The sequence below is a fragment of the Lampetra fluviatilis genome, chromosome 43, assembly GCF_964198595.1.
Source record: "Lampetra fluviatilis chromosome 43, kcLamFluv1.1, whole genome shotgun sequence".
NCBI lineage: Eukaryota > Metazoa > Chordata > Hyperoartia > Petromyzontiformes > Petromyzontidae > Lampetra > Lampetra fluviatilis.
Window position 1 is genome coordinate 6,762,564 of NC_136317.1, and position 24,621 is coordinate 6,787,184.

At 49.2% G+C, this 24,621-nt stretch overlaps 1 protein-coding gene across 1 annotated transcript in view; it reads left to right on the top strand.

Annotated features, from left to right (window-relative positions):
• The first annotated feature begins 8,190 nt into the window (after positions 1-8,190).
• Positions 8,191-24,621, top strand: part of LOC144947058 (lysophosphatidic acid receptor 6-like) — a 37,089-nt gene continuing 20,658 nt past the window's right edge. The window contains exon 1 of the mRNA XM_078876209.1: positions 8,191-8,335. The gene's annotated coding sequence lies outside the window, so the exon portion shown is untranslated. The remainder of the gene's footprint in view (positions 8,336-24,621) is intronic.

Genomic DNA, 24,621 nt, shown 5'->3' on the forward strand with positions numbered 1-24,621 from the left:
AGTGCTGAAGAGCCGGCGCCTTGCTCCCAGCATGAATTCGCACCAAGATTCAGGATACGACGCATCAGCAGTAGCAGAGGCCACGAGGCGGTGCATGCAAATGTCACACGTTGTCTTTGCCACAGTGTGGATGTCGCCTCTGTTGACTTCACAGCATTGCCTTCGATGAGCAATCAAAGGCCATGGGCTTGTAGTGAACGTGATGAAGACACAAGGGCGAGTCAGATTCAGGTCGTTTTTAGTGTTTATGTTTCATTGACCATCGCGCATTTGATCGTACGGCAGTGGCAATTTTTGACGATGCGGCTTAGCTTCTCTAAAGGGCTCCACGTGGCACGGCAATAATCACCGCGATAATTAGGCACATTTCGTGTTCCCGCGATGTTTCACGGACGGATATAGTCTGCTACGAGGTCGCCGTGTGTAATCCTAAGCGAATCATTTGCAGCTACATGTTTGTGTCTGTATGAATGTGTGTGTGTATAAATGTGTGTGTCTATATGAATGTGTGTGTATATATAAGTGTGTGTGTATAAATGTGTGACTGTATAAATGTGTGTGTCTGTATAAATGTGTGTGTGTATAAATGTGTGACTGTATAAATGTGTGTGTCTGTATAAATGTGTGTGTGTATAAATGTGTGTCTATATAAATGTGTGTGTATAAATGTGTGTGTCTGTATAAATGTGTGGGTGTATGAATTTGTGTGTCTGTATGAATGTGTGTGTGTGTATGAATGTGTGTGTGTATAAATGTGTGTGTATGAATGTGTGTATAAATGTGTGTGTATAAATGTGTGTGTGTATAAGTGTGTGTGTCTGTATACATGTGTGTGTGTGTGTATAAATGTGTGTGTGTGTATAAGTGTGTGTGTCTGTATAAATGTGTGTGTGTGTATGAATGTGTGTGTGTGTATGAATGTGTGTGTGTGTATAAATGCGTGCGAATTTGAGCCGTGACGCCGGCACACGATGCCCCCTCCAACTCACGTGGAATGAGGTCACGTGACGGTTAAAGTTCACAGTCACGAGGGGCACCACGTGGTATTTTATCGATATTCTTTTTTGTTCACGGTTAAATACAACCGCAGCGATAACCAAGGGCGGCCTGCCGGATTCGAACCGTGAGCTTCTACGATGAGTGGTGATTATGCCGCCGCTGACGCCGTGTTCCCAAGTTCAAAGGTGCGTGCGTCGATCCCGTAGATTGAGCTGCAGTGATTGACATGCGGCGAGATAATTTTGCCATTTTTGCAAAAGGCCTCGAGCTGATACGACAACATGGCTCACAGTGGGCACGAATTAGGGTGGAACGTCAGATATGTACCATGTCCCCAAAAACTCTGGAGTCATCATTAAGCCCTTCAGCAAGTGCCGAGTGGGTGTGGTGATGAACTCTCTACGACCACGTCGCGTTACGCCATTGCGCATTCCAAAAAAAAAATATTCCGGAAACCAAAGCCAATGAATTGCACCATTTCGAGCTTCGGCAGAAATGGACTGACTACAGAATACGTAAAGTCTGACTCAGACAACGCAAACAGGCGCGGTGAATAATGAGCGATGTCTGTGTTTCCCGTACGGATGATCAGAGAGAGAACACTTGGAATGCCAGCCCAGGGGATGACATTGGCGAGCAATATGAGGTGCGTACCCTGGGGGGTTTGAACTAGAATGTGACATCAACATTGAAGACACATTTCTTTGGGGAGGACGCAATGAATGTCCAGCGCGTGAGAAGGAGAGCCGGCCCGAGACAGAATAAGAAGATGTGAAGGAAACCGTGAGCAGAATGGTTGGGGAAATTGTGTATGTACTGTATGCTGAACTTCTTTCGCACCGAACGTAAGGCAACCGTGCAGATGGGAGGTGCGGGGCAAGGTCAACGAACATACGCTCGCACCTACAGCATTGGCCATGACATCGCCTTGGCCTCAATGCACTGAGATAGAGAAGTCGCTACGTACCTACGCAGGGCAACCGTGCGGTTGTACGACTCTGTGGCTTTCTTCAGTTCCACCCGCCCGTTACTAGGGCGGGCTTTCAGCAACACGTTCAGAATCTGGTGGAACAGCTCCACGGGTTAACGAAATCAACGAGCAGACATGACGTCTTACTTCACGTATCCGTCTCGACGTAAAAAAAAAAATGCGTAAAAGTATTTCCGACAAAACCCATCAGCCGCACGACCTTCTGGGAGTGCAATAACTTTCAGCGGCATTGTTTCAAGACGAGCAGCACTCTGGACCGATTGCGACACGCGGCGTCTCATCGGCAGAGCCAGGCCCACTTTGAATCAATGCTGGCTAACTGCTGATCTAGCATGCAAAAACTTGCAAGCGCTTCGTCATCCATGCTTGCATAGCGGTCGGGGTATTATGACACATCACACGTACACAAGATGACTGCCTCCACTTACTGCAAAATTGTTGTTGGCGCCATCCAAAAAGGGCAGTGGCTCACGGATGACATCGTGCAGCTACTGTGCAATCCCTGAATTTGTGTTTGTCTACTCTTTGCGGGGTGGATTGACTCCCTGCACATTCCTCTTGACAAATTAGTGCCCACTGCTGTCACTAATAGGTTTTGGGATAGAACGGGTCTTGGATAAAACGTAAACAACTCGAACTTACACAACGCCAAACGGATCCTCCCGTCGGCAAATTGGGATCGTTGATGTCCAGTGCTGTTTTGCAGTCATAATGCCATTTAGCAGTACTCTTTGGTTCTTTCGGTAAAGTCACGTAGGTATAAAATAAAATAATTCACGACGTTTCGGGAAAGCACCTGATGACGGACGCTTGTGTTGCGCCCGCAACATCGTGATTTATTTTATACCTACGTGACTTTACCGAAATAACCAAAGATTATGGATTCCTGCAGTCACGAAAGCTTCAAATCATTTATCAGTGTCTCAGAATTATCATCTGGTAATGCAACATGTTGTAAAAAAAATTAATGGGATTTATAAATGGAGCAAATATTCCCCCTAACACTTTCTTTTCCAGCAAGTCATATGTGAGCAAATAACGATCACGATATGATGATGTATTTAGCGAAACAGATGACACAATTATCGAGGATCTTATACCGTACGATGCAGTATCCCTGTATCATGGCAATCCTTGACGAGACGATACAACAATAACAATTTACACAAATCCATCTCAGCCAGTTCAAGCCTCCTCTTCGTAAACCACGTGACTTCCATGTGGCCACCCCCACTCTGAATCCCTCCCCACTCCCTGCCACCGCCCCCTGTGAGAACAGACGCCGCTCCTCTTCCGTGCAGCTCACTTCTGCTCACTCCTTCCCTCTTCTCCCTCTCTTCCCTCCCTTCTCATTATCATCACCACCCTCTCGTCCCCGACATCTCGGCACCATCGAACTTCGAGCAAAGACGATCACCGCATCGCGCACTTTCAGATGCGATTCTGCGGCTGTCTGGAACGTTCTTCCATTTTCATATCAGGAAGCTACTGGAGCAATGCACTTTTAAATAATACTGGTAGGAACCTCCTGGTTACACCAGCCCACAGGGGATTATTGTGTCCGTCCGTCCGTCGTGCAGGGAGGGGCTGGGTGGGAAGGGAGGAGCTGGGTGGGAAGGGGAGGGTGGGGAGGGGCTGGGCTGGGTGGGGAGGGTGGGGAGGGTGGTGCTGGGTGGGGGGTGGGAGGGGTAGGGCTGGGTGAGGAGGGACTGGTCACCTCGTGGTGCCCTTATAAAACTCAACGTTTAACCTATTCACGCCGGCTTGTGCCCGCCCTCACTGTCGGCCATATTTGCGGAATACACCACGCCGCCGTTGACCCTGGCCATTGACCGAACAACCCAACGTTCCTACCAGCTCCCTCCTGTGTTCTAGATTGAAAACTCATTCTTTTAAAACTGCTTTTTGTGTTTAGTTTGTTGTCCTTTCCCCGCACCTCCGATTTGCCATGTTGCCCGGTCCTCATCCTCTCTTCCTCCTGCTGCTCATCTTGAGCCGAGCCCTCCTCTCTGTCTGTCTTGGGGACCTACGCCCCAGCCTCCCTTCCCTCTCACGCGCACCTTGCCCCGCGGTCTGCTGCCCTATTGGGCAACTGGCTCTACTCCCCATCGCGTGGTGGTGCCACGGGTCACGCTGTGAGCGTCTTGACTTTGGGGCCATAGGGAACAGGGATGGACCAGCAGGGGCAACACAAATAAACTAAACTTTTTTCTTTTTTTACCAGGTAAAACCCACTGAGATATACAACGCCCAACGAAGTGGCTAATCACGTGGGAATTTACAGCAGCTAAATACTTTAAACGCGTGATGTTGATTCTAAATGTGGAGGGGGAAAACCCGGAGGACCAGGAGGAAAATCCACGTGACCACGACTGGAGAGACACGGAAACTCCAAATATACAGGCGTCATGGTTGGAATCGAACCAATGACATCCTGTATACCTGGCGAGGTAGTTCACATCTCGCCACCGTGGCGCCTTAATGCGTGTGTGCATCGTAAAGTTTTACTTGAAAATATACAACTTTCATGCCGGTTTGTTGGACTTTAATGTACCAATGTAATGTACAAAAAAATGCCAATTTTCCTTCGAACAGCTGCACTCATTTAAGTTAAACGGCAGTTTTTTTTATTTGGTGGGTCAAAGTGAAGACGTATTTTGTCGACATTTTGAATGTCTTGCAGTTTGAAAGAAGCGCGCCTTGCTACATCAAAGGGTGCATCGTGGCAACCACCCGACAGGTGTTTGTGATGAAGACGTTACTGGCAGGAAATAGCAGGCACTTAATGGATATGAGAGTCTCAATGCAATTTCTTGAACATTATTGAATTCAGCAAGCACGGCTTTACTGGTTCAAAAAGGAATATTACCCGACTCAGGCACCTAAACATACACAGATACACACAAGTGCAGTCTCCAAACCTTGTTATCAACGACATGATCGCGTCTTGAAAACTCACCTCTTTACGTTGCTTTTCACGCCCTCGTTCTCACCGTTCACCATGGTTCTCTTTATTTCCTCTTTTCATGCACAGCGCATTGGGACCCTATGGGTGAAATGCGCTTTACAATGTAAATTTGTATTATCATCATTAACATATCAGCGGGAAAACAGGCTTTCTCTGCACTGATCTACAGTGTGCAAGAGGGAGCTGTCCAATGAAAAAAATGAATGTTTTATGTTAAGGCCCATTGAGCATTATCGCTCTTTTTCAGAAGCAACCTGGTCTCAAATGATGGCTCAAAGAAGTGGTTTATATCACGTGGAAATTTTATAGCAGCCAAATACTCTCAACGCGTGATGCTCTGAAGGGACAAACCGGAGAACCGGGAGAAACATCCACGCGACCACGGGGAGAGAGACACAAACTCCAAATATACAGCAGCAGGCATCAGGGTCGGGATCGACCCCACGACATCCTGCACACCAGGCGAGGTAGTTAACATCTCCTAGCCACCGTGATGATAATGAGAGAGACACGCAAACTCCAAATATACAGCAGCATGCGTCAGGGTCGGGATCGAACCCACGACCTCCTGCATACCAGGCGAGGTAGTTAACATCTCCTAGCCACGGTGATGATGAAGAGAGAGACACGCAAACTCCACATATACAGCAGCAGGCGGCAGGGTCGGGATCGACCCCACGACCTCCTGCACACCAGGCGAGGTAGTTAACATCTCCTAGCCACCGTGATGATGAAGAGAGAGACACTCAAACTCCAAATCTACAGCAGCAGGCGTCAGGGTCGGGATCGAACCCACGACCTCCTGTACACCAGGCGAGGTAGTTAACATCTCCTAGCCACCGTGATGATGATGAGAGAGACACGCAAACTCCAAATATACAGCAGCAGGCGTCAGACCTCCTGCACACCAGGCGAGGTAGTTAACATCTCCTAGCCACCGTGATGATGATGAGAGAGACACTCAAACTCCAAATATACAACAGCAGGCGTCAGGGTCGGGATCGAACGCACACCCTCCTTCATTTTCGGCGAGCGAGATAACATCTCACCATCGTGGCGCCCCCTGACGCTTTCCCTGCATCGGTACAGCGCATTGCGTGTCGCCTCTATTGCTGTCTTGTCAACACAATCAGGTGATTGTGTTGGTAAGACACAATCACCGGATTGTGTCTTGCAATGAATGAACCAGGCAACCCACAATGCACTGGGCCGAGCAATAACGAGCCTGCGGGCTGCTGCAGAACCTTGGTGCTTCCACTGCTGTATGGCGGTGAAGATTGTTGGCAAGATACAGTAGATTTAGCTGTGACGGTCCCACCTGATGACGGAGATTCTAGATTTGAAGCTTTCGTGACTGCAAGGATTCATACTCTTAGTTCTTTCGGTAAAGTGACGTAGGTAAAAAATGAAATAAAAAATAATAAAATAAAACAATGAAAATCACGACGTTTCGGAGGCAACACAAGTCTCCGTCATCAGGTGGGACCGTCACAGCCAGATTAGCTGCATCACTTGATTAGCTGCATCACTTGATGCAGCTAATCTGGCTGTGACGGTCCCACCTGATGATGGAGACTTGTGTTGCCTCCGAAACGTCGTGATTTATTATTTTATTTCTATTATTATTTCTATTATTTTTATTATTTCTTTTTTCTTTTTACCTACGTGACTTTACCGAAAAAAACCTATGAGTATCAACCCAGCGGCTTCGGCGTTGTGAGCTCTGTGAACATCTGGCACGTGTCGAAAAGCCACTGGGAGCTATGAACTTTTACATCATCGAGATTGATGAACTCATTTCTGTATAATTTATTTTTGTGTTTGGTTTGTTGTCCTTCCCCCGCACCTCCGAAATAAATGCAACATACATACAGGACGAAAGATCCCGTAGTTTTATCGACAACATTAAATACGTTATTTAATATTTAGATCAGTCATTTTTTACCGTATGTTGACTTATTAGCATTTAATATTAGGATATACGAAGTTTATGAAATATTGTACTCTATCTTGCCTAATATATAACGGAAAAGAGAAATCAAAACGTCGCAACAATTGTCATGCCGTAGGTAGGTATCGGAAAGAGTTGCATTACATGCTGCATTGCGATGCTCACGATTTATTCACAAAATAGGTCACGCAGACAATGCATGCATCTACTTTAATTCATACATCTCTCTCTCCACACAAACATATACATTGTGTCAGTTTAACACGTAGGCTTTCGCGACCAATATCATCCATAATACCATTTTTTTGCGGTTAGATCGTGTAAATATATTAACGACACATTAATATATTAACGCGATCTAACCCCAAAAAACCCTGTATTATGGATATATATTGTGTCTGTTTACACATCCGACGGATTGTGTCGAAACGAAGTGAATGTTTCTTGTGGAAAGAGACGACGAGAAAGGGCTGCCCACGGTCGCCCTCGTCATTCGCGATCTCAGCAGCGACGCGCCCTCGTCACTCGCGGGCGTCATCGCTTTATCCGCTGACCACGTGGGTCCAGGTCGCATCCCGCTGCCGCGTGCACTGCCGCCTCCTAGCGGCCACCCTCCCTCGCCCCTACCCCGCCCCCAAGCCTCGTAGCCACGCCCCCAGCCTCGTAGCCACGCCCTCAAGCCTCGTAGCCACGCCCCCCAGTCTCGTAGCCACGCCCCCAAGCCTCGTAGCCACGCATCCAAGCCTCGTAGCCACGCCCCCAGCCTAGTAGCCACGCCCCATCTCCTCGTAGCCACGCCCCCAAGCCTCGTAGCCACGCCCTCAAGCCTCGTAGCCACGCCCCCAGCCTCGTAGTCCCGCCCGGAGCCCTGCCCTATGGCGCTGTAGCCCCGCCCTTGGCTTTGGAGTCCCCAGCTCGGTGGCCCCGCCCCTATGCCTGTAGCACCGCCCACCAGCCCCGGAGCTCCGCCCACACCTCTGCAGCCCCGCCATCAACCCCGCCCCGGACCATGTAGCCCCGCCCTCCGGCTTTGTTGTCCCCGATAATTGGCCCCGCCCCCTGCCCGTAGCCCCGCCTCTAGCACATTGGGCCCGCCCCCATATGAGTGACCACGCCCCCCAGAGCAGTGGCCCCGCCCCCATATCAGTGGCCCCGCCCACATATCAGTGGCCACGCCCCCCAGAGCAGTGGCCCCGCCTCCCAACAGTCCTGTAGCCCCGCCTCCCAACAGCCCTGTAGCCCCGCTCTCGTAGCCGTGGCCCCGCCCCCGGTGAAGCGGACTCTAGACCGTGCAGACAGAGGGAGCAGCAGCAGTAGCTGCTAGAACGGAGAAGAATCCGCGGAGTGGTGGTAGTGGCGGTGAGGAGCGTGGCGAGCGCGCTGCTGGTGACGCTGTGGAGTGAGGGAGCTTCCGCCCACGATGGAGGTGAGTCGCGTCCCCGGTGCGCTGCGTCTTGTCGCGAATGGCCGTTGTCGGCGCGTGAACGCAGCGGCACGAACAATGCGCAACGCGCACAGCAAGGGATCACACCGCGTGCGAGCGAGCGAGGGAGTGCATGCGACTAACACTCCTGTTCCGGGGGCCGACACAATGAGCGCAACTCTCGGACGCCAACACGAGTCCTGACTTCTCCTTCCCGATGGAGGTACTTGGCCTCTTCCATGGGAATGTGGAATTGCCACCAAATGGCTCGTAAAGTTGCCGCTTTGAGCCCAGCCGGGGCGGGGGGTGGGTTGTTGGCTCGACGTCGTTCCTTGTGGCTGGAGGCGCCGGATTGAATGTTCCCCAGACGAGTGGGTGGCGAGGGAGCGTGGGGGGGAGACTCTGACCCCCCCCAGTGGGTTTCCCTGGCGCGGCACTCTGGTGGGAGTGTGGGTTGAAGCGATGTGTGGGAACTCTCATTCTCTCATTCTCTCCCGCTCTTTCTCTTCCACTTGGAACAGACTCTGCGTATTTATTTGGACTTCGGGGTGAATGCCGATGAGCTGTGAGACTCTTTCTCACAGATGTCCAGTCGGTGCGGGTCAGAACGTCACAACAAACAAACTCCACAAACAAAAACACGACGGGAGTGCAAAGTTTAGGATATGTCAACAAATCACTTGCAGCATATTCAAGTGAAGCTTAACTTTATTTTGTATCTTACCAGGTAAAGCCCGCTGAGCTTTTAGCTTCTTTTACGGAAGCGACCTGGCCACGAATGGTTGTTGCTCAACGAAGGTTCGACGGCTCGGGAACTCACCCTCTCCCAGGACTCTTAACCCACCCCCAAGGACTCGAACCGGCACGCACTCCCAGCCCGACGCAGATCCGACCGTGCCCGTTCAGTGATCGCCAAGCTGCGTTGGCTTCCAGTTGCCAAACGAATCCTTCGTTATAGGGTCGCACTCGTTACACACACAAAGCGCTCGCCTCAAAAGTGAACCACGATACGTCGCTGGTCTCGTTAAGGAGCATAAACCACCACCACCACGCCAACTGCGGTCATCCTCGCTGCAGCGGGATTTGTCTGGCCATCGAACAAAGGGTGGCGGTCACCGCACCGCGCTCTTTCAGACGCGCTTCTGTGGCCGTCTGGAACCCTCTCTCCCGATATTGGGAAGCCGCTGCAGCTGTGCGCTTTTAAATGTAAATTGGAAACTCTTTTTTTTCTTTTGAACTGTATTTTGTGTTTAGTTAACGTTTCCCCACACCTCCGATTAGCACGGTTGGATACGTACAGCGTGCGTACATAACCCAAGCCTAACGCTCATACCAAAGCTGTAGCCATGGAGTCAACATTGGGGGGGACCAAATCTTCCAGGGGGTCTGGGGGTCCCAACCCAGAAAAAAACATCTAAATTTGAAAACGAATTTCCAGCCATTTCCTGCCTAAAATATTTAAAAAATGTACTAACACATAGGATGGACTTTTTTTTTTAACAATAATGTCTAATAGTGTATTGTATTACATTGCTCTGTTTTTTTTTTTGCTTCATTGTATGTAATGGCAGAGATTAGGGATTTATAAAAGTACAACCATAACCACAATCATATAAACAGAAATCTATTTTATAGCAATATATTCGGGGGGACATTTTGAGCATATTTATTATAATGACGGCCGCCTTGGCTCATACTCACCAGGACTCCGACCCTGATGCAGGACTCCAACCCTCACGGAAATATCTCTCTCCCCGTCACCCAGGAGACTGCACTGAGCCTGTGGACAACATTTTTCGCTTGGCTCCCATCCACGCACGACTCGCCAACACATCGCTGCAGAGTGGGCAGGCAATCGTGAAGGCCGACTCGTAGCCACTTATGATGATGGCTCGTTGTTGAGCGTCACAGCACGTTGCCTGTGTACAGCTCTTTGTCCAGTCGTCTTCGTGGTGGACAGTCGTCTTCGTGTGGCCGACGTTGATGTTGAGCAAGAACTGGAATCCCTACACCGAGGTGGCTGAGCCAGACGATTTCGTCAGCAGCAGCGGAGTTGTGCATCGCTGTTGACGATGCCTCCTCCTCCTCCTGCTTCGTGTGTTTGAGTCCGTTACATGTTCCGTATTCCATTCTAGTTGACCACAGTCACCGCGCACTGGATATTAAAAAAAAAGCTTTTTGTGCTAGGAATAATGATTAGACGAAGCGAAAACTTAAAAACATACTTTACCAGGAGAGGCCTACTGAGCTGTGGAGCTCTTCTTCAGAAGCGACCTGGCCACACGTGATAGGTCAATGAAGTGGCTTCTCATGTGTAAATGTATGGCTGCCAAATAGACTGAACGCATGATCAAAATTTGTAGGGACAAACTGGAGCACACGCAACCGCGGGGAGAGAAACACGCAAACTCCAAATATACAGCAGCAGGCGTCAGGGTCGGGATCTAACCCACGACCTCCCGTATACCAGGCGAGGTAGTTAACATCTCCTAGCTACAGTGATGATGAAGAGAGAGACACGCAAACTCCACATATACAGCAGCAGGCGTCAGGGTCGGGATCGAACGCACGACCTCCTGTACCCCAGGCGAGGTAGTTAACATCTCATAGCCACCATGGCGAGTATCCATCTAAGGAATGGAACAAATGTTGAGAAGACGTCCACTCATGGGAGATGGAGCGATGAAACCAGTTCCATATGCAGGTGCTGGGTGGATTGTCACATCGCAGGATGGTGAGAGGTGCAGATCCAGGAGGGTCACTTGGGAGGGTAGTGCAAGGTCTCCTCTGCTTTGCATGTATGTTTAACTTCTTTCGCACCGTACGTAGCCAACCATCCTGATCAGAGGTGTGGAGGAAGGACAACAAACTAAACACAAAAATCAGTTCTAAATAAATGTGTTTGTCAATCTCGATGATGATTTAAAAGTGCATAGCTCCAGCGGCTTGCTGCTATCGGAAGGAAGGGCGTCTGAAAGCGCAGCGTGGTGGCGATCCTAGAAACTCCGCAGCGAATGGTACCGCGTGGAGGTTTTCACAATGGGGGAGGCATCTTGGGGCAGGATGTCTCAAAGTGTGCCAGTTCGTCGCGACCCCACATTTCCACGTCTGCCCGTTCTGATCACGATTACAGATCGTGTGCGTGTGTGTGCGTGCGTTTCTCACAACGCGGGGGAGCAGTGGCGAATATCGGGTCACCACGAACCCGGTGACCCGAGTTTGATTCCCGCTCACGGGCAACATCGGTGAATAATTATCTGAACCGGTCCTGCGGTGTGTAAACATCAGCATCGGGAGACAAAGGCGGTCGGGCGTGGTGCTGGCCATCCACCCCACTCATGTGCCGTGCCGGCCTTCATAGGCGGTCGCTAAGGGCACTTGCTCCGACAGTCTGTCCAAGGCTATCTGGGGGACCTTTGTCTTTGTATTGCTCACACGAGATGGGAAGCACCGGTTGAAGTTGACGCCCTTCCTTAATTGGAATGTGTGCGAACAGCTTCACGTGGGAAGTGTTTACCAATCATCAGGGGCGACAAGCGTGCCCAAACTTGAAAGGCATTGTTAGCATGGACTCGGACGATGGTAAGTCCGGGAGGGAAAAAACTGGTTTAGTGAGGCCATCAATGACTTTGGTAATAATCGGCCCAATAGAGCCCCTCTAGAGGGTGTTTGGCCTACTCTTCTTCCACTGTATCTTGTGTTTTGTGTCACGGCTGAATGCATATTAATGTTTTTGTGGGGCTGCTGCTGCTCTACGTTGGCCGTTTGTCCGTCAGTAACAACACCGTGTGACCTTGAGGGCAATTGTCAGGTATTGCACTCGATACAATTTCGTCTACATGTTTCTAAAGAAAGCGCTATCACCGGCGATGTTTTGTGACGTCATTATTGAGGGGGGGGGTCTGACTTTTTGTGACGCCGTGTGACGACGGGGTGGGGGGCGGTCAAAAATCGTCCAAATCGCGTGACGTCATTTATGGACGGCCCCGTAATCCTTGCACGGCACAACAATTATAACCACCGCTGCTCACGCAATGCTTACATGGGCGGGAAACGAAGTGTTATCTTGAATGGAAATGATTCCTATCAAGGGGGGTGGTGGTGGGGGTGTGCACGCGCGCACTTTTACGGAGCCACATTTGGAATGACCTCAGCCCGCGCGCAGCGCTTGTGAACACATTGAGTTTGTGCCAGGCCGAGTTGGCGGTGACTGGCAAGCCCAGCTGAATGCCTGGGGCTTGTGGGTGATTTGACACCAGTTGGGAGAGGGTCTGGTAAATTGTGCATTTTTTATTATTAGACTCTTTCTAGTCAATAATGCTTCCGTAAATTCAGTGCCGGAATTATCCTCGTCGCAAAAGTAGCTGCAAATGCTACGGGCCCCGCACTTTCAAGGACCCTACCCGAACTCCTTTCAAGCTTATTTTTTTTTATTTTCACCTACGTGACTTTACCGAAAGAACCAAAGAGTATGGACCCTTGCAGTCACGAAAACTTAAAATCTAGAATCCTTTCAAGCTATCAATTCCGGTTCAGTGATTCTGCACTTGCACTATTACTATAGTACTATACTGCCTTCAACTTTTATGAACGACTGGTTGTTTAAGGTTAGCGATTTTTTGTATTATCTGGCTGTATAGCAAATGAAAAAATACAATTACTTTATTATGCAAGTTAAAAACGTATGTGTTTTAATATTTACGTGTTTTTTTTTTATTTAGGGACCCTTCATACCGTATTATACAGACCCCACACTAGCTTAATCCGGCACTGCGTACATTTTGTATTTGCGCCAATCTGATGGTGCAGGGCAACTGCGAAAGAATAATCGACGTTCACGCACGGATCATGGTCTGGCAGTCGGCAACGATTTTACTTTGTGGGTTTACCCAATTGAGTCACTAGCGGGGTGTACTTTTGTAAAATGTGGCACATTTGGACCGCGACGCCCGGCGGGACAATGGTCCGAGTGGCACCCGGTGATCTTTAACGTGCCGAGTGTGTCTGGCTTTGTGTGCTTACAACAGAGGTCACAACCGGGTACCCGATACCCGTACCCTACCCAATACCCGGCTACCCGTACCCGGCCGGGTACAGGTACGGGTAGCCGTTTGCGACCCTGGTGCGGCCGGGTACGGGTACGGGTAGACCGTGAGTCACTGGTGAGTAACTGTTTGTCACTCATTTCCCAACGTCTTGTCTCTTCTCACAATTCAAGTTCCTAGAATCAACCCACCCGCGCCTGTAACATGGCTTCATCCCAGAGGTCGCAATCAGTTACCCGATACCCGTACCCTACCCGTACCCGGCCGGGTACGGGTAGGGTACGGGTACGGCCGGGTACGGGTACCCGTTTGCGACCCTGGTGCGGCCGGGTACGGGTAAGGAATCAAAACCCGTTTGCGACCTCTGGGTTACAACCAGGGAGAAGCGCCTGCCGCATTCAAACCACCACTAACCTCAGCGGCGAGCGGCGAGCGCACAACACCCATGGGCCACCAAAAACATTCCCAGTGAAGAAGGCTTTCTTCACCAAAGTTCATTTTCAGGCCCTTGCCCTCCTTTTGTTATAATTATTAGTAATTTTAATCGATGTGTTTTTATACTTGTGTTTTATATTTATTTACCCGTATTTTGTTTCAGTGCTCTGTGATCCGTGGATGAAAAGCGCTTTTTAAGTCCAATTTTGTTATGATGTCAGCATCCACGTTGCCGCGTGCGGTGGACACTGAACAGCGTTACAGGGGGATGTCTCTCATTCATCACTTGGAGTGTGGAAATCAGGGATCCACCAGATACGTTACCAAATGTTTCACGTGACAATTCACTTTGAATACTATAATCTCTCGATTACAAGATGCCCCGGAAAGTAAGAAGCGCCCCAAACTTGTGCCTGGTGTCAATGAAGTTGTACAAATCTGACCCAATACCCATAGCCGCCATTTGCTACTAAGTGACTGTGACGTCACCACGGTGCCTGTGCCAGCCCAGGTGCACTTTGAGGCTACCACGTGAAGTGTCGAAGGCTCGCTGACGGGAGGTCACGGGACAGACCCAGGTGCCATGGTTGGCTGACTGAGACGACTAGCAGATGCACCAGCTGTAACCCCCCACTGTGCCAACTTCCTGTATTTTATCCGCCTGGCGCTCCGCTCGTTGTTGTGAGTGTCGCTTCTCTGGAGGAGCGACTGCCTCCAACTGCCCAGTAGCGTCCTGAACGAGCACTCGACACACGCACACGTGGTTGTAAGACGCACCCCTAACTTTTGTTTGAAAACACAGCAGGAACAATGTGCGTTTTATAATCCTGGACAATTAGGCATATTATGCCTGGACTGGAGCAAGACGGCTGCTTTTGAGCATTAATTATATACCCACTCGTTTGTGCGTGCAGCAGTGTAGTGATTAGCGCGCTACGCTACGAACCCCGGCCACCCGAGTTCGATTCCCGCTCACGGCCACCAACGCTGGTGTCGATTATTTTAACCGGTCGTGGGCCTCCTGTCGGTCGACTCAGCCTTAAATGAGTGCCTGTTGTGGTGTGTAAACGTCAGCACTGGGGAGACAAAGGCGGCCGGGCGTGGTGTTTGCCACCCACTCCCTCATCTGCTGTGCTGGTCTTCATAGGTGCTCGCGAATAGCACTTTCCCCAACAGTTGTTTAAAGGATATATGGGGGGGCCTGTGTCTTTGTTTGAGCATTATAAGGCATAAAGCACATTTATGTTGTATGTTTTGTACACTATGTAGTTTTATGTATGCATGTGCACATGCATGGCATGTGTGTGTATTTGTGTATTTACTTGCGTGTGTAGAGGTGTAAACATTGAAAAGGATAAAGGCCCAGCCCTGAAATTTCCTGCTCATACCACTGCTCATGCCACTAGGAGAAGCTTTCAGATTTTGCCTCTGCAGAGGGCATTTGGCCTTCTGTTCCACGTTGCCCAAACGTCTTGGAAGAGGTGGGATTGCAACACACTTGACGTCACCACACGCGATCTGCCAACTGACTGAACGTGTGTGTGTGTGCCCACTTATATTGTGTCTGTGTGGCAATCTATCATTGCCACAAACGAATTTCCGGGACATTCAGTTCACTTCGAGGCGTGTTCAAAGGTTGCAGTCTGAAACACTTCACATCCTCCTCCGTGGTTTTCCACTTCATCCCACCGGCTCTTCACTCTCTGTAATCTGGCCGTGCATCCCTCCCTGGTCTCCCGATAACCTAATCTCTGGTCTCCTGATAAACTTCACCGTATACTCCTCGGTTCATGTCACCCAGGCCCATTTCCACGGTATCCCGCTATGATTTAATACCCCAAGGCTAACACATTCCTGCGGAGGGAGCTGGTAGGAACGTTGGGTTGCTCGGTCAATGGCCAGGGTCAACGGCGGCGTAGTGTATTCCGCTGATATGCCCGACTTTGAGGGCGGGCACAAGCCGGCGTGAGTAGGTTAAACGTTGAGTTTTATAAGGGCACCACAGGGTGACCAGCCCCTCCCCACCCAGCCCCACCCCACCCACCCTCCCCACCCAGCCCCTCCCCACCCTCCCCTCCCCACCCAGCCCCACCCCTCCCATTTTTTGATGCACGACGGACGGACACAATAATCCCCTGTGGGCTGGTGTAACCAGGAGGTTCCTACCAGTATAAATCTTCCACAGTAGAACCCACTTGGCTGCCTCACTCCATGCACCCTGATGCCCCAGTCTTGTTGACACAGATCGCCTTACTCTTTGCGGTTGTTTCGGTAAAGTCACGTAGGTGAAAACGAAATAAAAAAGAAAACAACTCAATTAAATCACGACGTTTCGTAAGCAACACAAGCCTCCGTCATCAGGTTTGACTGCTCCAGCAAAATGACTGTAGCGTGTATAATTTAGCTGGAGCAGTCACACCTGATGACGGAGGCTTGTGTTGCTTCCGAAACGTCGTGATTTAATTGAGTTGTTTTCTTTTTTATGTTGTTTTCACCTACGTGACTTTACCGAAACAACCAAAGAGTATGGATCCTTGCAGTCACGAAAACTTCAAATCTAGAACAGATCGCCGCCTTACTGTCATAACAAGGCTGTCCACTCCAATCTCGGTATCGTCGCCGCATCTCGACAAATGAGGTCCAAGGAGGAGCAGGAAGAGTTCCTGGACCACTCCCTGGTAATCTCCCAGCGGCTGCTACCCCCCTACACACACACACAGAGCCTCTCCACCCCTGACCCGCTTCCACCTTCACCACATGCCAACGTCAGTAAGTGTATCTGTGCGTGTCGGCTAGTTGTGTGTCTTTGTAGAGTATCGATGTGTGTCTGTTAGTGGAGAGCGGTCGTGTGCATGTAATAGAAGGTCCTGGGTTAGATCGCGTAAATATATAAACGTGTCGTTAAACCCGCCACCACCCGGCACAGCCGATTAGTAAGGTTTGTGACGTAAACAGAACGTGCCAATTCGTTACTAGTTCAGCACAGAGGTGTGCTGGAGAGTAAACCCACAACATTTACAATTCGAGTACGACGTTTCGCCAGTAATTACAACCAGCGTCATCAGGCGGACAGCCTGATGATTATTCTTGGTTCTTTCGGTAAAGTCACGTAGAAGGGAAGTAATAAAATAATAAAAATATAAACAATAAAATTCTCGCGACGTTTCGACTGCAACACAAGCAAATAAAAATTTACGTGACAAACCTTGCTAATTGTCCGGGTGCTGGTGGGTTTAACGACACGTTTATATTTTACGCTTTCTAACCCAAAAACCCCTTACATGGGTAATATTGGTCACGAAAGCCTTTTCGTTAAAGCGGTCGTGCAGCGGTTAGCGGGTCTGTGCTACAAACCTGGCGAACCAATTCGGTTCCCGCTCACAGCCAACATTGGTGACGATGATCTGCACCAATCATTCGACTTCCATGAGGGTCGAGCCGGCCTCACATGAGTCCCTGGTGTGCTGTGTAAAGACAAAAGCGGCCGGGGTGGTGTTGGCCACCCTCTCCCTCGGGGGCCGTGACATGCGACATATGCGCGGGGTGGGGGGAGATTTTAGTCTTTGTGTGTATATGTGGTTTCATATATATACACATACAAATACATACGATAAGACAAAAATACGAAGATCCCCTATGTATATCTTATTGGTTCTTTCGGTAAAGTCACGTAGAATGGAAATAATACAATAATAAAAATAAAACATAATAAAATTATTCTCACGACGTTTCGGCCACAACGCAAGCAGCCGTCCTCAGGTGAAGAACAGGTCTGTCGGGAAGACGTAACGGTCATCAGACTGTTGGGGCAAGTGCTGTTAGAGAGCCCCCTATGAAGGGTGGCACGGCTAGCAGGGAGTGAGTGGGTGGCCAGCACCACACCGCCACTGTCTCCCCAGTGCTGATGTTCACACACTGTTCCAGGGACTCGTTTAGGGCCAAGTCAACCTAGAGGAGGCCCTGGTCCGGTTGATTTATTCGCCTCTCTTAGTGGTCGTGAGCAGGAATCGAACTCGATTCTCTGGGTTTGTAGCAGTGCACTAACCGCTACACTTCTACTCCCCACATATATGTGCACACACACACACACGCAATACACACGCACTACACACACACACAAATGCTGTACTGTACGTACAAATGTGATGGTGCTCTGTCAGTCATCTCAGTCGGTCTATAACACCGGGGTCTATAACACCGGGGTCTGTCCTGTGATCCCCAGCCAGCTGCGACCCTTCCCACACCTCAAAGTTCATCTGGCCTGGCACAAGCACCGTGTTGATGTCACCACCACTCAGTGATGAATGGCGACTATTGTTGGTGTTGTTGGCGGGGAGCGGTGGTGTAGCGGTGAGCGCGCTGCGCCTATGAACCCGGCGGCCCACGTTCGATTCCCGCTCGCGGCCAACGCCGGTGACGATCATCTGAACCGGTCCAGAAGCTCCCCGAGGACGACTTCCTCTGAGCGTCAGGTGGAATGTGTAAACATTTCCACTGGGGAGGCAACGGCGGCATGGGCGTGGTGTTGGCCACCCACCCCCGCGTGTACCGTGCCAGCCTTCATAGGTGCTCGTAAACAGCACTTGCCGCGAACGTTCGCAAGGCTATGTTGGGGCGCGGATCTTTATCTCTTGTGTGTTCCTGTGTGTTCCTGTGTGTTCCTTCACCTTCGTTGGGTTGAGTTTGTTCTGGCCCCGAGCTGGTCAGAGCATAACGACACTCCTCTGACGAGAGCGCACAAAGATCAAAGACCAGATTATTCCGCTCGTTTATATTTCTCAGGCACAACATTGACGACGTGTAAAATTCCCCATGTGAAACAGCCACTTCAAGGGGGGAGCGTGGGTGGTGGTGGGTGGTGGTGGGTGGTGGTGGGTGGTGTGGTGGTGAGCACTATTGCAGCAACACTTTGTAAAAGGAGTTGCCACCTGTCCCGGGTTTGACCCGAACAGCTGAGACTCTACATTGGGGCTTGACTCGGCAGAGTCCAGAACTCAGGAGCTTGAGCAGTGCACGAATTGATTCGTTCCGAGATTTGGTACCATTTCTGCTGCATTGAACCTGGTACATGTTGAATTTCTTTCGCACCGTACATAGCCAGTGGGGCCGTCCATAAATGACGTCACGCACCTAGGGGGAGGGGGAGTCAGACATTTGAGACGATGTGTAACGAGGGGGGGGGGTTTGAGAAATGTGACGTAACATCAAAATGCGCAACTTTAAATAAATATAGACAACACGTTCTACTTAATTAAATAGACTTTTTAATACATATTTTCGTCCTACAACATCAGAGTGCAGCGCCACATTAAATACGCACTACAATGACAATAGTTTAAAGCGATTTGAAGCATGTTTTATTTTGGGGGGGGGAGCAGAGCTTTGTGACGTCATGTTTGAGGGGGGGGGGGTCTAACTTTTCGTGATGCTGTGTGACCAAAATCACGTGACGTCATTTATGGACGCCCCCAGTATCCTGCACAGTTTCGGTAATCGTGTCGAGCGAGCGCCGTCTGTGTTAGGCCTCCAGTGTAAACGGTGGCAGGCCCCGTATATCCCGGCAGTATCTTTGAGTTTCAGGAGACTTGAGTTGACAATTCGGCTCCAGCAGGATGAGAGAACACGTGCAGGCCGGCAACGGGAATGGGTCTCGAGCAGCGGATCTCAGAGTGCGGTCACCGCCACCGCCACCGCCAGTGAGTGGTCCCCAGCGATCCAGGCAACAATGGTGGTGACTTTCGATTTAAAGCTTTCGTGACTGCAGGGATTCACATTCAGACGCTGTCTTCCCGACAGACCTGTTCTTCACCTGAGGACGGCTGCTTGCGTTGTGGCCGAAACGTCGTGAGAATTGTATTTTATTATGTTTTATTTTTATTATTTTATTATTTCCCTTCTACGTGACTTTACCGAATGAACCAAGAAGAAAAAAATGGTAGTGACGTTTGTTGTACTTTTTGTTTCGGACATTGATATTTTACGAACGATATTTCATTAAAAAATTAAGTTAGGTAAACTTCCCTGACTATATACTACCCTTACCCTAAGATTTAAATGCCCCTCCTCCCAAAAAATATTAATAATTTTGCGACTGGTATTTCGAGAAATTTGTTTTGTAAACAGGGGGTGGGGGGCTGAGTGTTCCACAGGCCAGCAGAGTTTGAGAAACGCCGCTCTAGACTGTGAGTATTTAGTAGTGGCACGATGATTCGTGTTACGTATCATCGACAATTACCTAAATTAGAAAACGGTTGGCTCCGTGTTTGTATTTGTACCGAGATCTGGTTTTCCGGTTATTTGTATTGAACGTTATCACAGCTTTTGCTGCGCAGTTGTTGATCGACCTAATCCTGGCCGACAGAATACGTCCGGGTTGGGCCATCGGTGGAAAAGGCGGCGACCCCGCCGGTGTATCCCAGCAAACGCGTTCTGCTGCTTTCGGGAGACACGGGTGCACCACCGTTCGGCTCTCGTTCCAGTCCTAGAGAAGGTGCGCTAGGTCGCCACGGGACAGGGCAAGAACACGATTTTTGTTCCTGGGTGGTAAGTGTTATTTGCTAATTGCTTATGCCTCAAAAGTATCGAAAATGGCTATTATTCCCCACAAACTTTGCTTTTGTGAGCAGGGCTTTACGTGACGGAATTGCACAAATGCACACCACGTTTTCTCATTGAAAATTAGTACATTTCAAACTATCACTGTCCTGGTCACAAAAGCAAAGTTTATGGGGAACAATAGCCATTTTCTGTACTTTTGAGGCATAAGCAATTAGGAAATAATACTTACTACCCAGGACCAAAAAAATTAAATAATTGGTTACACAGTGTTATTAATGGAGTGGATTATTAACTTAACTTTTGTGTCCTGGTCACAAAAGCAAAGTTTATGGGAAATAATAGCCATATCTGTACTTTTGAGCCATAAGCAATTAGGAAATAACACTTACTACCCAAGAACAAAAATAAATAAATATATTATTCGTTCGACAGGGAGTTTATCGAGCCTGAGAAGTGTTTGGTCTTGGCACCTGGCTCATTAGTCACCTGCAATGGACAGATTACCTACATTCGCTCAGTATCCCTCGCTCTGTATGTGTACTCTGATCTGGTTACCAGTGTTGTGTGCTGCTTTATCTCAGTATATGCAGCGGTGGAAATGGGCCGGAACGCCCCGGTGGGAGTGCGAATTTGAGCCCTGTGACTGCGTACCGGATGGAATCACGGATTCATCTTTTTTCCTTATCCCCCCCTCCCTCCCCAAACTTTCCGCTGACTTGTAAGGTTTCCACACGCAAGAGTGTGAACTCTCCTCTGTCCTGGTTGAACTGCCCTGGGCACGCCTCTCTATCAGCCAGCCAATCGAAAACCCAGTCATTGGTTTCATAACCACCCAAGTATATATACTCATTTTCTCAGTTTAACACGTAGGCTTTCGCGACCAATATTATTCATAATAAAGTTTTTGGGTCAGATCGCGTTATTTATAAATGTGTCGTAACCCTCCACCACCCGACACGGCCAATCAGCAAAAAAGTGTCACGTTGACACAAGACAAAATAGTTCACTGCTTTAGCCCACCGATGTGTTGAAGAGTGAAACCACAACATTTACAGTGAACTATTTGTCTTTTGTCAACGTGACACTTTTTTGCTGATTGGCCGTGTCGGGTGGTGGAGGGTTACGACACATTTATAAATAACGCGATCTAACCCAAAAACGTTGATTATGAATACTCATTATCTACTACTTCTTTTTGTTAATTATGAAAAAGCCATAACAAAGGAATTGCTTCTAACACGTGGCCTTTCTCTCTACATGCCCTAGAAAATAAACTTTTTTGGGGGTCACTCCACCCCTGGTACAAACAATAAGTGATAGCCTCTCTCCGCTCAGCACACACATACCTCCCCTCGTAATGTAATTCCATTTCTAACTCCTGTATATAACTTCACAGCAAGTATGATAATAATAATAGACCGAACGCTGACTTTAGAAACCCATCCGGGCTTTCAGTCTCTCCGCGTACGAGGTGGCGGGCGACCCTCGGCTCCGTGCGCCCTCCTCGCCGCCGTTGTAAAACCGCCGTCCGACGTCCCACACCGTTCGGCCTCGCGGTCGGCCACCGACCCTGGCAGGCCACCACCGCGACCGCACTTGTGCCTCCATCCCGATCGCAAGCGCCAGGCGCCGCGCCGGGTTTGCCAGCAGGACATGCGGGGCGCGGCGTTCAGAAGCCTCCGCTCTACCACCACTACTACCACCAACAACCACCACCGTTGCCCTCCCCCACACACTGCCTCCCGTGTCACGAGCGCTCCTGCAGAGGCACAGCTGCGCGTGGGGGGAAACGGGATAGCCTTGGGAATTGGTGACAATGCACTTCCTTTCATTCTATAGCTGCCTCGCCCAAGGCAGCTGCTGAGGAAGTGGTCCCACTTCGTGTCACCGAGTCCAGCACCACCGCTACTTTCCAGGGTGCTCTTAAAATTATAAATTGTTATCGTTGTGTACTACCTGTTGCAGCAGCAATCATCATTATCACCTGTTGCAGAAGCAGCAGCGGCATTGGCTAGGCACCATCGAGTTCTTAAACGGAGGTGAAAACACACGTGGAGGAACATACGAGCGTGCGCACACGACACGTGCACATATAGGTGCACACAAACCATGCGTATGTCTGTTGAACTTCGTTCGCACTGTACATAGCCAATCGTACTAATCGGAGGTGCGGGGAAGGACAACAAACTTAACACAATCAACAGTTTTAAATAAATGAGTTTTCAATCTAGAGGATTGAAAAGTGCATAGCTCCGGTGGCTTCCTAATATTGAAAGGAAGAGCATTCCAGACGGCCACAGAAGCGCATCTGAAAGCGTGCGATGCATTAAATGTCTTTGTCCCATGGCTAGCCAAAAGCCATTGCTGTGAGAATGACCGGAGTTCACGTCATGATGGTTTATGCTCTTTGACGAGGTGATTTGGTGATGATGCTGCTGCTGCTTTGGCAGCAGTGCAGAAGCACAAATAACTAAAACAAAACATTTGACACTTTCATCAATGACACACACTGTGGCCTAAAAATGAAAAACACATTTAATAAGCAACGTTTCGGGGAATGCCCCCCACTTTTGTAGAAATTGTAAACTATTTAAAACTATTTTTATTTTACTGGCCCACTGAGCTGTGTAACTTTTTCAGAAGCGACCTGGCCACAAATGATAGCTCAACAAAGTGGCTTATCACGTGGAAATTCATAGCAGCCAAATACTCTAAATGCATGTTTCTAAATGTGGAGGGAAAAACCGGATGACCTGGAGAAATATCCACGTGATCACGGGGAGCATATGCAAAACTCCAAATATACAGGCATCAGGATCAGAATTGAACCCATGACATCCTGCATACCAGGCGAGGTAGTTAACATCCCGCAACCGTGGCAGTCTCTCTCAAGCCTCGCTGTGCATGTGCTATGAAGGGCAATTGCTCGAAACGTCACCCATATATATGTATGTTACTTTTAAGACTATAGTCTTATTGACGAATGCGTTCGAGTTTTTCATAAACATTACACGTTGTATGAGCACAGGCCTCCGATTAGCGTGGATGGCTACGTACAGTGCGCAAGAAGTACAACAACAACATATAAATACGTATTGTGTGTAAGCATGGATTCATTGTAACTGCTCTACCTGCCAGACATGCCAAGAAGGGGGGTCACGTGTGATGCCCTGTGCTGGCTTCTGCTCCCCTCCGCCTCCTCCCGTGCCCGTTAATGATCCGGGCTGTGCCGCATTGCAAAGAGGATCCGGACACGGTGATTGATTGACAGCCGTGTGGTGGTGGTCGTGCACGTGGCTGCCGGTAACCCAGCGCTGTGGAGGCAGCAGTGAGCGTGGGCGGATAGCATCGATGTTGAGAAACTCCCTTTCCCGTGGGCGTCGATGAGGTGCCGTGCACCCTGGCTTGTCGGGGGAATGCGGTAAAACTAAAACGTGGATTCTACACCCTGTTCTGTCTGTATGGGATACAGTGTTTCTCCCTCGCACGCGAGGTTTTCTCCGGGCGCATCCGGTTTTCTCCCACATGAAGACACTCATTGACTGATAACGCCTAAATCTTTTTATTAAAGGGAAATTTGTGAATATGTGTGTCTGTTCGAAATGTTTAGCGTACTTCCCAACATGCAACAAACTTTAAATTTGGCATGTGGGTAGCTTCCAGACTGTGCACAATGCAAAAAGTATAAAATAGACTTTTGTATTTTGGGGGGGGGGGGCGCAATAATGGATATATTTTGCACGACAAGTGAGCGGTGACGTCACATCTGTGATGTCACCCGCATGCGGCAGCGTCACGCAGTGTGCCTGCTGACGTCACCCCCCCCACCCTCTGCGTAGGCCGTGTATTAGTCAAAGACAAGAATCCAAGTCTCGGGCGAAGCCGAATAGTAAAGCTAGTTTATATATAGAGAACCGCAAATCTTAGGCATTCGTCGGTGCCAGCATCACTCGTGGCTGCTGCCTTCACTGTGGTTCCTCGTGTGGCGGCGTGTTACGAGTTGAGACTTTTTATTTACACGCTTTTATTTAACTCACTCTGTCTGTTGTTGTATCCTCAAATCTTGTTACTCAAATTTTACCCACTTCCCAATGTGGTTTTGACTGCAAACTTGGTATACTTATGTCATACTGATGACAATACGATATTCTATCATAAAATATAAAAAACATATATTTTTTAACATTTTTTTTATATCTTATGTTTCGGCTTGCCTCTAATTGTCCACTGTAAACTGACGTTGGCTGTGAT